This window comes from Crocodylus porosus, unplaced genomic scaffold (assembly GCF_001723895.1).
Source record: "Crocodylus porosus isolate Cpor-Errol unplaced genomic scaffold, CroPor_comp1, whole genome shotgun sequence".
NCBI lineage: Eukaryota > Metazoa > Chordata > Crocodylia > Crocodylidae > Crocodylus > Crocodylus porosus.
In genome coordinates, this window is record NW_017728921.1 from 23,886,744 (window position 1) to 23,903,197 (window position 16,454).

A 16,454-nucleotide genomic window follows, 5' to 3' on the forward strand; every position below is an offset into this window, starting at 1 on the left:
CCTCCCCCTCTCTGCCAGCTGTTGTTGGGGCCAGGCAGCCACACGGGGTGGGGGGGAGCGCAGTGGCAACTGGGGAGTGCTGCACTGGAAACCCCCCCTTTTCCCCTTCCTGCTCTCCTTCCTTTCTCCCGTCTTCCCCACTGCCTCTCCCTCCCTGCTGGCTGTTCGGTGGGGGGAGGAAAGCTGCATGGCGGCTCTCTCTGTCCATAACATTCCAGGCCCTCGCATACAATCAGCATGCACGCTCTTGACAGTGCATGTGCAGTTGGCTCAGAGCATTATGGACAGACAGACAAAGGCTTTTATGATATTAGAATTGATAAATTTTTTGTATACAGAATCTGATTATTAGGGGGTCATCTTATATTTGAGTAAATATGGTATTTTTATTTTTGACAGTGTTAGGAAATGACTTCATGAGAGACTCATTAGCATTCTTCTGTAAAGCTGCTGGTCATAGCCAAGTGCCTAAATTGTTATCACTTCCTAAGTCAACAACTTGTGCCAATAAGCAAGTGACTACCAAAAAAAATACCATTCTGAATTAAAGCACCATCTCACACATCAGAGAGATTCTAGTCCCAGTTTTCAGTATATGAAAATGACTGGCTGTATACTGAACTACTTGCTTTCACAATCAAATTTACTGATTTTCTTGAAATCAAGTTCAACTTGACCAAGAGACAGAATTACCAAGAAACTGGTTACAGCTCCCTAATTCTAAGGACCAGGTTATCAGCCCCAACCTTTAAGATATTTCAGATAGATTAAGGGTTCATTTCAACTACATCATGAAGGACCCGTGACAGGGAAGAATAGGTATAACTTTATGATTTCATTATACACTTTCCCTATCTCTCGTAGCAAGCCTCCAATTCCAGGAGTGGGGGGGGGGTGAATGGCACAAGAGTTAGCTGTCTCAGTTTTCAACCACTAAGACATTCCCTACTAGTCATCTGCAGACAGAATCTGGACCTTTTCTGCACCTCCCCAAGCAACACTAAGGGACTGGACTTCACTTGATAATCTGGTCCTCACTGTTGTGATAATGCATGCTGCTGTCAACTGATCTAGAATAAGTCTTTAAAGCAGGATTGTATTATCATATTTTCTTGATACTGCACACCCCCAATAAGACATGTGCCTTCTTTTTGCAACATGGAATAAAGAACAATATTCCCTGATAATTCTGAAGGAGCAAAAACCTGTGGCTGTTCTGTTAACCCCTAGCTGGAGAACATGGCAGGTGCTGCTGACTGCCTGTGCCCCGCCTACCCCCAATTAGAGAAAAGAAGAGGGACTGGGGCAATTCAGCTCCAAAAGGATCATTCCTGTGTAGCCCACAAAGGGGTGTTGCTGCCCTCACCCCACACTCCCACTGGCCCTGCTCCTGGAAGGGGAAGCTCTCTGTCCCCACCAGCCTGCGCGTACCCCCTAGCTCCTTCCCAAGTACCCCGGGGGTATGCATACCCCTGACTGGTTGACAACCCCTGCCCTAGAAGGAGAAACTAAGTCACAAAATGAGCAGTAGTGCAAAAACTAACACGTCTGGGTATCTGCAATTTACATGCATAAACTGAAATAGGATCTAGTTCTGGATGTCAAGAAGGCAAAGTAAAATTAAACCCTTAGACCTCTGGATCTTGTTTGCCCTAATTTTTAGGTAGCCTCTATAGCAGCAGCTCCCAAACTGTGGGTCACGACCCCAAATGGGATCACAACAACAGTGGATGGGGTCACAGGAGTGCAGGGCTGTGAGTTGGGAGTGAGAGACCATTCTGACAAAACGGGGCCATGCTGAGGAAATGGGGCCATAAATGGGGTCATACTGATGAAAAGTTTAGGAAGAACTGCTCTGTAGAGAGCTGAACTAATAGTAGGATGATAACGCTTACACAAACCACAACAATGAAATATAACCAATGAGAGCACATGGGATTTTTAGTTTGAAAATAACAGAGAAGTTAAAAAAAATCTATTTAAGTGAAATAAGGACAAACCATTGGAAGAAAGCATCTCCTGGTTAAGAACATAAGATTAAAGAGTAAGATTAAAAACATTTCATACCTCTACTTCTAAATGAAGAACACAAGAAGTTCCTTATCCCATTCTCTGAACCTGAGGCCTCTAGCAAAAACATGAAAAATAAAATGTGGCACTCATAATATTTAAATAGTAAATGATCAGGGAAAGGGGGATATTTGGAAAGAAAAGGATGCAAACTTGAAGCCTTTTCTATCCTTCATCATAAGGAGGTTGAAGGGAAGATGTGTTGTTTTCTTTCTTGGACTAGCACATTTGAGCAAGTTTTCTGCTTGCTCAAGTATTATATTTCTGCTTTGAAGCTGTGTTGTGTCACAACCTTCATATTATGTAAACATGGGTTTACAAAGAAGGCTATGTTGTTGCTGGTTCAGTGCAACTGTCCTTCTACATAAGTTGGTAGCGTGGTGAAAAGGAACCTTCCCTTCCTGCACTATGAAGTGGCATGCATCTCACGTTCTCTCCTTTGAGTTTTTCTTTTCCTCTTACCGTGCATTCTTACCTTGCTTTCTTTTCTATTTTTCTCTCTCTCTTTCCTTCCTTTATGAACTTTTTTGCTCCTTACCTTCTAATAGCTCTATTCTTCCTATACCTCAAAACATTAGGAAGCTACATATTGCATACGGCAAGTCAACTGCTGGCTTTGAGGAGCTAGCATGGATCTTTAACTGAGTTAAAAACTTTAGGAACAGATGAAAAACCTTGAGTATGCTGGCCTTCATTGCTTCTGCACCTGAACAATTGAAGCATCTATGCTATAAAATATGGTTGTCCAACTTCTCGGTGACTGGGGCCCACATGCCACATGGTCTGTGAGCTCCCCCACACCTCAGTCCCCCCAGATTCCCATGCCCCCACCTCTACATACTGCATGCTGCCACACCCTGCCCTGCCCCCAGGGACTTGGACAGGAAGTGGAAGCTGGGGGAGGAAGTGGAAGTCCTGAGACCCCAACTGCAGCACCAGCAGCCAGAATGATGGGGGGAGTAGCCCATGAAAAGAAACTCTCAGGCCACAACTTAACCTTCACAGCTGCAAGTTAAACAGCTATGTCATAGAAAAATGTAAATATGTGTAGGTAGAGAGGAAGGGAAGGGAAGGCAAGAATCTTTCAAAGTGACCATTGTTGTTCTTCTGGTAGTGATGTCCTCTCTTGTACAGTTTCCAAGTTTAGAAAACAATTCCATTTGGGGCAGTAACTGGACATAGGAAAAACTGAGCAACAGAACAAACAAGGGGCACTCAGTCACACTCACTTTAACCTCCAAGTCCAGCTGCTTAACTCATTTTCCATTTCTAATTCACTTTGTATTCCAACACGAAAGTGACTATAAAGAAAACTTGTTAAATGTGCGATTCCCCTTAGGATAAACACGTTTTAAGTATAAAAATCCAAAAGCCTTTACAAAATTTTGCTTGGTGAGAGGTTTCTAAACAGTTATTGGATATTAGGTTCAGTTACTGCCTTTCTGGAAACAGTAGTGGTGACCGATTTAGCTTTCTGTGGAACTCTCTCAAAAATAGGAATGTTATAGTTTTCTTCATGCTTCCCATTCTCTAGTTAGTTTTTTCAGTATGGAACAATGCCAAGCCTCAAAACCCATTTGATTAATCCATTTATCTTGATTATCTGCATGTAGTAGCTAAAAATTAATACTATCCTTCTCATTCCTCTCAAAACTTTAATTTCAAAGCAACAACTGAAATGTAAATCTCAAACAATGAGATTGAAGCTACAGGAGGGTCAACTGGGAAATAAACTAAAAGTATTACTGAGACCACTACTGCTATCTAAGATGTCAGAAACAGTTTAAAATATATCACTGCAATGGAAAATTAAAGAAGTTGGATCCTGAAGTAGAAAGAAGCAATATTTTTCCAAAACTGATGGCAATTTGATTCAAATAAATTACAAGATGAACGCAACACACTAAATTCTAACGATCTGCTGTGATATTTTAGAGGAAAAATCTCTATTTGGGGTTAATAACCTCTGCACAATGACTCTCTGGCATAGTTTCCAACTCTGGACAAAATGCCTTAAACTTGAGTTTCTACTAGGATTGAAAAGTAGAAAAAATCTTCACTAGTGGTACACCGATACAGCCGTCCAATATCGGATCAGCACCAATATTAAAAAAAAAAAACTGGCTATATTGGAAATTGGCCTAATGTGTCTGATAATTTGGCTGATAAATGGCCGGTGCACCCTCCCTCCCCACCCCATGCCCTCCTCCAGTGTGCACAGCAGTGAAAGCTGCCCCTCCACCCCCACACGAGCCATGGCTCTGTCCCACGCCTTGCCCAGCCCCATTCGGGCCTTGATCTGCTGCCTCCATGCCCCTTCCCTTCCCCTACCTCTTCCACCATACCACACTTACCAGCTGCATGCAGCTGTATTGGAAACTGGATCAGCATCGGTTGATATGCTTCCTTAAAAATCGGCTATCTGTATCAGCCCCCAAAAATCTCTATACGTACACACCTAATCTTCACTTCTTACTGTACCTTTTCAAGTTCTCCACCTTGTTTTCCTGCTTTCTATTAGGCAAATCCATTGAAAGCCAGGAGAGTGTGATAATATAAATATAAGCAATAGCAAGCAGTAAATATCTAAATATTTATTTATATTATGTGAATATGTATTAAGCAGTTATGTATCACATGGCAGCAGTTCTCAACCTTTTTTGTACCAGGACCCTTTTGTAAAGATCAATAGCTAATCCCAAACCCAGTGCCCCTCGCTCCTGACCTGACGCTGCTGCCTCCAGCCCCCCAGTGTGTGGGGCAAGGGCTGGGTGTGTCAGGTGGCGGGGGCAGGGCATGGTGGGGGCTGCAACAGAAAGGCCATGGCTTTCCATGTTTTTCTCTTTTAAAGGAGAATACATATTTAAAAGTTTGCAACCCTTTCACATATTCTTGTGACCCAGTTTTGGGTTGCAACCCACAGATTGAGAAACACTGCTGCATACGGTATTATTTGCCTGACAACAATATAGACCCATTGGGTACAAGATCTAATTTATTATCAATCCATTCCACTATTCTTTCTCTTCTCTCATCTATTCGGTGCACTCTCACCACTGTCCTTGTGCTGATGGTATTCTAAGCAAAGAACGTCCGGTGGGAAGCATTTCAGAATTGCCTGGCTACTTCAAAAATGTGGAATGATTATACAAGAAGAGAAGACAATCTAAGATTAAAGGTCATGGACATGTACATTGAAAATCTTTCTGAGCAGGGGGCTTGGTTGGAGGGAACTGAGGGGTACTGAGGTGGAAGTGGAAAAGGTGCAGGTGACAAGGAAAGCATAGTCACTTAGGGCGCCAATACATGCGACAGACCTCTGCTCCAAAGTGTGCTAATTAGCATGCATTGGAGCATACTCAATCAATCAAGTTTGCTGGAGAGTGCTCATTAGCGTGCTCCGGTAGTCTCTGCATCATGCATCTTCAGCATTCCTGCATTTCAAAATGGCGGCGGGGGTGTTTTAACTAAAACTCTAATTAAAACACCCCCACCACCATTTTGAAATGCGGAACACTGAAAACACGTGACACTGCGGGCACTTTAATTAGAGTGCCTCTCAGAGCCCCCCCCCCCACACACACACACTCACCAGAGCACAAGTATAGATGCCCTTGGTGATCATACTGAGAGAGAAGAAATGAGGAAAGGAAGCAAGGTTGGATAGGAAGAGGTAGAAGTAGGAGATAAAAATAAAGGAGTGAAAAGAAAGATAACCACTTCTTCTCGCACCCTGTCCCTACTGTGAGGTGTCCCAATTTTTCACTCTGACAAGGGAAGAAGGTGTCCCTTTTTATTTCCTACATCTCCATTAACATACTTCATTGCCCATTAAAAAGTTCTCTGTAACATAGATATCATAGACATTAGGAAGGGACCTCAGGGGATCATCGAGTCCAGCCCCCTGACCCAAGGACAGGAAGTTAGCTAGGGTCAGAAGATCCCAGCAAGATAAGCATCCAAACGCTTCTTAAAGGAGTCCAGAGTAGGCGCTTGCACCACCTCTGGAGGGAGTCTATTCCAGGACTTGGGTAGGGGTTGACAGTAAAGAAGCTTTTCCTCACATCCAGCCTAAAACAATCTTGGAGGAGTTTGTGACCATTGGTCCTCATCATCCCTTGGGGTTCTCTGGTGAACAGACGCTCCCCCAGATCCTGATGCACACCCCTGATGTACTTACAGGCTGCCCTCATGTCACCCCTGAGCCTCCGCTTCTCCAGGCTGAAGAGTCTCATGGTTCTCAGCCTCTCTTCATAAGGCCTGTTCTCCTGTCCTCTGATCATGTGCATAGCTCTCCTCTGGACTCTCTCCAGCTTCTCCACATCCTTCTTGAATTGTGGAGCCCAGAATTGGATGCAGTACTCGAGCTGTGACCTCATGAAGGCTGAGTACAGCGGGAGGATGATGTCCCAAGATTTACTTGAGAAGCATCTATGGATGCAAGCCAGAGTTTGGTTTGCTTTACCAGCGGCAATATCACATTGGTGGCTCATGTTCAGGTTGTGGTCAATCATGACCCCCAAGTCTTCTTCAGCCTTGGACTAGCAAGCATAGCACTGCCAAGCTTATAAGCATGCCGCAGGTTTCCCCCCCACCCAAAATGAAGTACCTTACAGTTGTTGGTATTGAATGTCATCAGGTTTGTATCTGCCCACTTTTTCAGCCTATCCAAGTCAGCCTGGATCACCAGCCTATCCTCAGGTGTGGACACTCTACCCCAAAGTTAGGCATCATTGGCAAACTTGGCCAGTCCACTTTTGACACCAGTATCGATGTCATTGATAAAGATGTTAAAGAGAACAGGTCCAAGGACAGAGCCTTGGGGGAGACCACTGGTCACGGAGCACCATGATGATTCACTTCCACCAATCACCACTCTGGGTCCAGCCAATTCTCCAGCCACCAGACTGTGATGTAGCCAAGGCCACAGTTGGCCAATTTTTCCAAGAGGAGATCGTGGGACACCAGATTAAAGTCCTTTTTAAAGTCTAGATGTATGATGTCAATCTCTTCTCCCTTGTCCAGGTGATGTATCACCTGGTCATAGAAGGAAAGGGGTCTGGTCAGGTAAGACCTACCCACAACACACCCACGCTGGCCATCCCTCAGGATGTTGCCCTCAGCCAGCTTGTCAAGAATGGTCTCTGATCATTTTTTCCAAAAATATTTCCAGGGATTGTGGTCAAGCTGATTGGCTTGTAGTTCCCTGAATCTACTTTCCTCCCTTTCTTGAAGATGGGCACCACATTGGCCTTCTTCCAATCTTCAGGTACTTGACCTAAGCACCAGGAGTTTTCAAAAATCTTTGCCAGTGGCTGGGCTATGATGCCTGCCAGCTTCTTAAGTACTCTGGGGTGCAATCTGTCAGGATCCACAGACTTGAAGGTGTCCAGCCTCTTAAGATGTACTTTTACAAGGTCTACACCAGGCTTGTCCAACATATGGCCTGCAGGCTGCCATACAGCCCTCCAAGCTGTTTTGAGGCCCAAGGTGCTGTGACGGGAAACGGAAGTAAACACTGTACTTTTGTTTTGAGGGGGTGATAGGATACCGCTTCCTGTGAGGTCTTTGAATATGGCTCGCCAGCCCACTGGGTGATAAAAAGTTCATGATCCGGCCCCACATTCAAAAAGGTTGGACACCCCTGCTCTGCATCGATGCTGGGTATAAATTCACCCTCACCCTGGCCATCCCCTGCATCTTGCTAGGCAGGGCAGTCCCTTTGGGTTGATGAAAAACCAATGCAAAATACCCATTAAGCAGGTTGGCTTTTTCCTGGATGTCGGTTGTCAGTTGCCCAATTTGGTTTAGCAGGGGTCCAATGTTACCCTTGCTTTTCTTCCAACTCCCCACATATCTAAAAAAAAAGGACGTTTTATTGTCCATGATACATGTAGCCAGGTGGAGTTTGGTTGCAGCCTTGGCTTTCCTGGTTTGCTCCCCACAGGTACGGACCAGTGCAAAGTAATCCTCCTTTGTGGTGATTCCCATCTTCCATCTCTTGTAAGCCTCTCTTTTTTGGCATAAGAGGTCCATGAATTCCCTGCTGAGCCAAGGGGGTTGCTGTGCCCTTTTGCTACCTTTCCACTGAGATGAGATGGACATCCCTTGCACTTCCAGGATTGCTCCTTTAAGAAGCAACCACTCCTCTTGGACTCCTTTCCCTGTCGAGTCATGGTCCCTTAGGGCCTTGACAACTAGCCTCCTGAGCTTAACAAAAAGTCAGCTTTCCTAAAGTTGAGGACTTCTGCATTGCTGACTGACTTACCAGCTTTGCGATGGACAGTAAAAGTGATCAGCTCATGGTCACTGTCTCCCAGCTTTCCTTCGATTTTTAGATTGCTGACTAGATCATCCCCCTTAGCCAGTTCCAGGTCTAGCAGCGCTTTACCTCTTGTTGGTCAATAGACTTCTTGGGTCAGGTAGAGCTTGTCCACACATGCGAGGAAGCTTTGTGACCATTCGGATTTGGTCTAGGTAGTTGAAGTCTCCCATGACAACTATGCACCGAGTCTGTAGCCTCAGCCAGTTCCCTGGCAAATCTCTGGTTGAGCTCTTGTTCCTGATTAGGGGGTCTGTAGTAGACTCCTACCCTGTGTCAAGTTCCCCATGTATTTTAACCCAGAGGCTCTCTTAGAATCCTTCCCTAGGTGCCAATGTCAGCTTGCAGGGATGTGTAGCTATCCTTGACAGAGCACTATGCCCCCCACCCCTTTTATCTGCATGATCTCTCCTGTACAAGGTATAGCCGTCTATACCTGCTGCCCAGTCAGAGGTGGAGTCCCACCAGGTCTCCGTTATTCCTATGATATTGTAGTCATTTCTGTTTAGTAGGAGGACCAGTTCCTCCTGTTTGTTCCCCAAACTCCTGGCATTGGTGTAGACACGTAAGCGTCCCATTGGGAGCCTAAGGCTTCCTTACATTCCCAGAAGGACACCGTTCCACAGCTGCGGTAGGAGTGGAATCCCTTGGGTACCCTAACCTGACAGTTTTGTAGGTATTGCCTAGCAGGCTTGCTTTGGTGGTTGTCCACCCATCCCCTGGTGGGCTTAGTTTAAAGCCTGGTCAAGCAGTTCAGCCATTCTGGCTAAGAGCTTCCTCCTCAGTGAAGTGAGGTGAAGGCCATCTCTTCCCAGCAGACTGCTGCCTCTCTCACCAAAGAGCAGACTGTGATTGTGGAAGCCAAACCCTTCACGATGACACCAGCACTGCAGTCTTTGATCGACTACCTGGATCTGTCTCTCCCTCAGCCCATGACCTGTAACAAGGAGGATAGAGGAAAAAAACACCTATGCCCCCAGCCCCCTAAGCTCTGCCTCCAAAGCCCTGTAGCCACTCATGACCCAGTTGGGATTGCTCCGAGCCATGTCATTTATGCCCACATGGATAAGGAGCATAAGATAGTAGTCGGAGGACTGGATAAGCTCTGGGATCTTCTCTGCTATGTCCCGGATACAGGATCCTGGGAGGCAGCATACCTCCCAGGCGAGGGGGCTGGGGCAGCAGATTGCTCCCTCAAACCCCCTCAGAACGAAGTCTCCCACAACAACCACTCTGCATTTCATCTTGGGGATAACTGGGATGGTAGCTGTTGATGAATCTCCCTTGCCTGCAGGAGCTGGCAGCTCTGCAGGCTCTACTGGGGCTACAAGAGGTGCATACCAGATATTGAACCATGATGGCTTACTTCCTCTTTAAGAGCATGACTAACCTGCAGGGGAAAGTATCTGAGTGTGCAGGGGACAGGAAAAAGGCGACTTGTTACCCATATCTCCACTGAGTTTCTGCTTTCCCCCCTACCTTGCAAAATATTCCTCTATTCTCTTCCCTTTCTATCATGATCAGTTTCTTCTTCCACTCAGTGATCTGTTCTGGATGAACAATGACATTTATTAAAGAGTTGCTTTCTGCAGTAGCAACATACATTGCACAGCAGACTATAACCTATAGACTTCATTTTGCAGACAACCTCTGCAGCACTGAAATAGGACTGAAAAAAGTAATGCAAAAGCTAAATGTGAAAATGAAATGAAGATGCCAGATGCCCAAGTCAATTTATCAAAAAGAATCCCTCAGAGTTTATCAACACATAGCACCCAAATGTTGTGAGAGTTTTCAAAAATTCTTTATGAGCAAAGGTTTAGGCTAGGGTTTTGAAAACATGGGTGCCCATTATTAGGCTTATAGGTCCGTATTTCAGTACCAATATAGATGGGCTGATTTTCAGCAACCATGAGTTCCCATGTTGTCACCTAATTTTAGGTGTTATTTGTAAGATCTTGGTTGTCTTTAACAAATCCTTTCAACAAGATGCTCTCCACGCTGGCCATATGGCACAATTTGCTTGTTTATCTATATTCCTTCTTGATCATAACTTATGAAATATTTTAAACATATACATCTTAAATGCTATACTCAAATACAAGGTGAGGTTTTTACCCCAATCAGCCTAGGGAAAAAAGCCTCATCTTCCATTTGCATACAACAAAACTCCATTAAATAGATTATCTACCACTAAACTGCTGCTAAAAACAGGATGTTCTTAGTCATGGAACCCAACAATGAAATTGACTAAATGCAGACAACACTAAGCATGACAATAAGACGCATGGCCCTTATGAGGGAAACATACTGATGGCAACCTACCTCAAGGATAGGCTACTCTGCCCATCTGAATAAGATATATAATAGTAATATATAATAGCATGCAGTTCCCCCTCTTTTTTGAAGTCGTGGTGAGCCACTACCCTGAATACATTTTTGATGACTTCTTCATTCCCGCAGCTGAACTGCACCTTTCTTTCTCATTTCCAATTATTCCTGATTCGTCACCAGCTTAAAGTCTAGAAAACATTTCTAAATAGGGCCCCACACAGTTCACTCAGAACCTTCCATCACCCCCTCTATGAGCCTGTCACATATGATGAGTGTGGCCCTGCCCTCCATGAAGGGGAGCTGGACCAGGTTGCCCTGTACCTCATCTACACAAATTTTTGGAGGATCCCAGGACTTGTGACAAGAACACCTAGCTCCTGAGTCAGAGGGGGGGCGGGGGGCACACACACATGTTAAAGCACACCCATATATTAAGTGTTGAGCTGTGGAGTCACCATGGCTTGAAATGATGTTGACACCGCTGGGGCCCAGCCCAATGAACTATATGGTAAACTATGAGTCTTTTGGCTTTGTACTAATATCATGCATAGTCTGTACTGTATATAGTAGGTACCAATGCGCTGCTTAAAAGTGTGCTTACAGAGCACCTGTGCTAAAATTTGCACCAGTTTCAAAACAGGTAAAATGCAGCAATTCTGGACTAATTAAGTCAATGGGTACCTGAACATAATTTACTATATAGGCAAATTACTATATTTCAAGGTCAGTGTTTTTAAATTTGCTCTTCATTTCCATGTACTTAGGGAAAGCGGGGTCTGACAGTAAGGAGGGGGGCAAGGGACTGCGGGGGGGAGGGGGAGAGGATTGGGGGGCAAAGGGGCTCCCTGACCCCCTAGATTTATTTTCCCTGTCGTAGCAGTGGGAAGGGGACAAATTCAAGGCAAACCTCCAATAATTAGATTCAGTACCTGAAAAATTATAACACTTTTATAAAATGTATAAAATTTCCATATATAGAATCTAATTAGTGGGTCACCTTACAGTTTAAATTTATTGCTTACAAAAGGCTTACAAAATAGCATTTATAGCTTCTACCACATACATCCCATCCCCTCACCCATAATATGAGTGACGGTTTTACAGCTCAAGAATGACTGAGGCACTAGCCAAGACAATTCAGTTCATCAGTATGATGTCTATATTCTATTGAAGATACTTAATTACAGATAAACTTTATTTTGTATTCCATCTTGAACTGACAGCACTCCCCTCAGTAATTTAACTTATCTCCTCAGATGTGTAGATAAGGGAAAACTGAAGGACCACATCAAAGGACGACTCTGGTGCCCAAGAAAGGACTTAGGTAGACTGTAGGCACCTAAAGCCAGGATTCAAAGCAGCCTTAATATACACCTGAATTTAGGTGTTACCCAAAACAATCTCTCAGCACCTGCCCCAGGAAGGTGGCAATTCAAAGTGACCCAATTAAGTATCAAAAAGCTCTATAGAGTCAACAGAGAGACTTCAGAGATGCCTAACAGTGATTCAAGTTCAGGTACCTAAGAGCTGTTTACAAAGAATGGGCTGCAGAAAGTGACTCCCAAGGGACCATTTGAGAAGCCCAGAGACACCCAGATGGAAATCAACAGAAACACTTAAGTGCAAGGGTTGTCTGAACTTCCAACCCCTCTTCCTTCCAGTCTTCTGCCAATTCCTAATGTAAGAAATCTATGGACACTGCCAGGAATAGGTTCCAAAATTTAAGACTTAGTGCAAGGGTGGGGAAAAATGACAGATTCGGCTGCTAGCCAGACTTCACTTCCCAGAAGCCCCTGCCTATGTGGCCTCCAGCCAGTCTCCATGAAGACCCTGGAACCAGAAGGGCCATGACAGAACAGGACAATGACATTGCGGAGCCACAGACCCAAGACTCTGTCCTGGCCAAATGCCATGCTCCTGGGGTCTCCAGGGAGACTGGCTGGGAGACCAATTGCACAGCTGGCCAGGGAGCTGCCTCCAGGGCTGGGATCTTGTGGTGATGACAGTGTGGGGCCAAAGCCGGGGCAAAGCTGCTATCTGCTCCCTGCATACCTCTGCCCACGGAACATGCGCTTGTCATAGCCACAATCTGCTGCCCGCATGCCCCTCTCCCCCAGACCTGGCCCTCTCCCCCAAGATCTCAAGGGTCTCCCTGACCCCACCTGCTAGTCTTGCACCCAGCCACAGCCCCATCCCAGTTGCATGCCCTGCCAGCATGGGTCCTACCCTCTACAGTGGGTGTGGGGCAGATGGGCTGGGGTGTCCAGGCAGTGGGGCTTAGTTCAGCAATGGCAGCCAGAAGGAGCTGCTGGAAAATGAAGTCCCCATGGACCCAATCCAGCTTGCAGGCTGGACTTTGCCCACCCTTGCCATAGTACCATAACTATAAGACTAAAGAGGCACACTTCATGCTCTTGACTGCCCAGTGACCCTGTTTTAACAGAAGGGCTGAAAAGTGTCTTTACCTACCTTATTCTCCATATAGCTTGGTTGTCAGTACACTCCCACCACTGGCTCTGAATTGAATTCGCCTATTATCAGTTGGTATTAGATGCGGGTTTTTTCCCCCCACCTCTTTCCTAGGACTTAGGTGACGTTTAGATATACAAAAATTGTATATTAAAAATCTACTATAACATATTTAAAAACTAACTTTGACCTGATTTGTGGGTTTTTCCGAGTAGTGTTTATAAAGGCAATTGTATAATAGCTCAAAGTGATATCTTACCGATATATTGTATGGAGGAGTGTGGTGGGGAAGTGCATGCATGGGGGGGGCTGGATGTGATCATGTGTGTAGGGGGCTGTGTGCATGTTATGTCCCAGGAGGTGGCCAGGGGGTGTTTGCAGCTCAGCTTGCTAGGCACTACGGTGCAAGTGCAGTCAGAACCCCCATCCCCCCCACCCAGCCCACAGCTGTCCCTGTGCTGCTCTGCATGGGGCTGATCCCTACCAACTCATGTCCAGGGTGGCCTGCACCATGCTCCTGCCTATGGCAAGATTCCAGCCCCAGCCAGCATGCACAGCCTCCCAGTATAGCTGCCTTCTACCTACTTGACCTCCTAGCACAATGAACAGGCACCTGTGGGTGGGCAAGTAGGTAGAAGGCAGCCAGGAACTGAAGCCCTGCATACTGGAACAAAAGCTACCTGGCTGGAGCTTTCCTCCCACATGGCTGAGCATGTGGGGCCTGGCCACATCCTACATGGCTGCCACCATTTCTCTGCACTACCTGCTGCCTGGAGCAGAGCAATAGGAGGAGGAGCTGCTAGAGGCTGGGGGAGCCAAGCAGTACCCAAGTGGCTGTAGCAGCAAACTTTTTTGAAGTACCAGGAGGCTGGGCCAGGTGGGGGATGAGACTGGCCAGGGCAGCCATGAGGGGCTTCTCCCACAGCTCCTTGGGCTGTGCCTGCCTCTGCCCCGGCAGGGGGAGTCGCAGAGGCTATGCCCAGTTGCCACTTGCCCAGCGGGGGGGGGGAGTAAGCTGCACCTGGAGTAAGCTGCACCTGCATCTTCCCCCCTCCCCCCACCCCCCAGCTGGGCAAGCAGTAACAGGGCAGAGCCCCTGCTTCCAGTGCTGCCATACCCGCATCCCACATCCCCAATTAACCCCCCCCCCCCCCGGCGGACAGCTTGTCCAGGCCCCAAATCCCTCCCTCCCCCAACCCCAGACTTATCAGCTGGAGGAGCTGCCTGTTTAGTCTATGGCCAAATCTTTTACAAAGCTTTTCCAAATCGATTCAGATGCTTTGAATTGATTCATAGCTTTTACTTGATCTCCCAATTCGATTTGGATTCAGAGATTCGGTCCCCAAATTTCCTCTGAATCGAATCAACTACCAAAGCTTTGCACAGCTTTACTATTGTACACTCCACAATCCAGGCACCCAAGTCTTTTAGGTCTAGCCTTAAGTCTGAGATGTTCATGCACACCACTATTCCTGTTTTTCCTCTAAAACAAAAGCCTGTTTGAAAGACATAGTGGAACAGTCTCAGTCTGTTACTGCTCAAGAGACAAGGCACACTTTTTTGAAGTAGAGGATCAAGAATGTCAATCATCATGTCAAGGTATTTGATTGACTGAACACTACTGGCACTATAAAAACAAAAATACCAGTGTCTAGCACTTTATCTTCTCTTCTACTGTCCCTTTTACTATGAAGACAAAACTTAACTCCTGTACACTGTTTAGTAGGTTTGCAGAGTGAAGTGCATCCATAAGATGCTGCATGTTAAAATGGCGCAACGTGATTTTTCAGAACATGCATATTAAATTAACTGTACAGTAAACATTACTAATAGGCATGTATATATATAAACCATACCGCTTTCCTTCCTAGTGAGAATCATTCCTTTTTTTTTTTTTTTTTTTTTTTTTAAAGGAAAAAAATTTGAGAGAAATCAAACACGTCTTTAATAAAAAATAACTTCCACTTTAGGAATTACCATTAGTTTAGTTAACCACCTTCCATAATTCTTAACAGACTCTAGTAGAGTTAGTTTTGAATTCAGACATAAGGTTATTTTTTTTAAAAGTGTCTAGGATAGCTAATACAATATTTTGCCTATTAATTTTTAAATTTATTTGTTGATGGAAGTGGTTGGTCTAAACTTATAAACTTCACTTGCATGTATTATTTTCCAGGAAACTTTTTTCCACTTCTTTCAAACTGTGGCTACTCACCCTCTATTTTAAGCAATTTTATGAAGTGTCAGCTGTTTAATATCCTCCGTTTCTCCTCCGTTTCAATTACTTATTTCACTTTGAGTCACTATGCTGCTTTCCTCTCTCTCTCTCTCTCATATAATATATATAAGACACATACACATACACACACACAAAAGATCTCTATAACCTTGTGGGTTTTTTAGTTCTTTGTTGGACTTCTTAATTTTAGTATGTATTTTTATTTATTTATATATATATATTATACACACACACACGTATATACATACATACATTACACATACACACTAAAATTAAGAAGTCCAACAAAGAACTAAAAAAACCACAAGGTTATAGAGATCTTTTATTTGAGTACCTAAAATGCATATATATTTTTATTTACAACATAAGATGAATTTACAATATATTCAAATATAATGCATGGTTTTAAAAAAGCACACTGGGCTTTCCTACAGCCCAACAAGCTAACAGCTATTTCCTAAACCTTCTCTAAAAAAACTGCCCGAGTCTGGTAAGCAGGTCAAGTGGAGTTCCACAGTGGAGCACCCTTCAACAAAAACATTCTTCTCCAGAGGGCTAGCTTGAGTAGTCCAACAGCTGTCAAATGTCAACATAAAAAACAGGGAAAAAGCAAGAGGGCAGCTTCACAGGTATAAGGGTACAGCTCTTCAAGCTGATAGAAATGCACAGCTAATGAGCTATGGTAACTAGTTTCAACAAAGGGTCTGAATCCTAAACTGTACTAAATATTCTAGTTTAAAATCAAAATCTTTAGTTTTGTTTGGAATAAAACTGCATGTAATGCAATCCCTATATGTTGCACACTATACAAGGAACTGCTTAGAAAATACGATTTTTTAAAATTAAAAAAAAAAAAGACAATCAGGAGTAATTTCTGTGCATATTACTTCTCACATACAATCCCTCAGCACCACACAGAAGTACAACACGAAGGTGAAAAAACCATCTCATTGTGGCAAGAATCATGTCAGACAAAAAAGGTTGTTCCCTTGTACCCACGCACAGGCAAAGTGTAGGCTT

The 16,454-nt window shown here is 44.7% G+C and overlaps 1 protein-coding gene across 5 annotated transcripts in view; it reads right to left on the reverse strand.

Annotated features, from left to right (window-relative positions):
* The window catches only part of MTMR3 (myotubularin related protein 3), a 188,146-nt gene that overhangs the window by 121,736 nt on the left and 49,956 nt on the right, over positions 1-16,454 (reverse strand). The gene's annotated exons all lie outside the window — the stretch shown is intronic.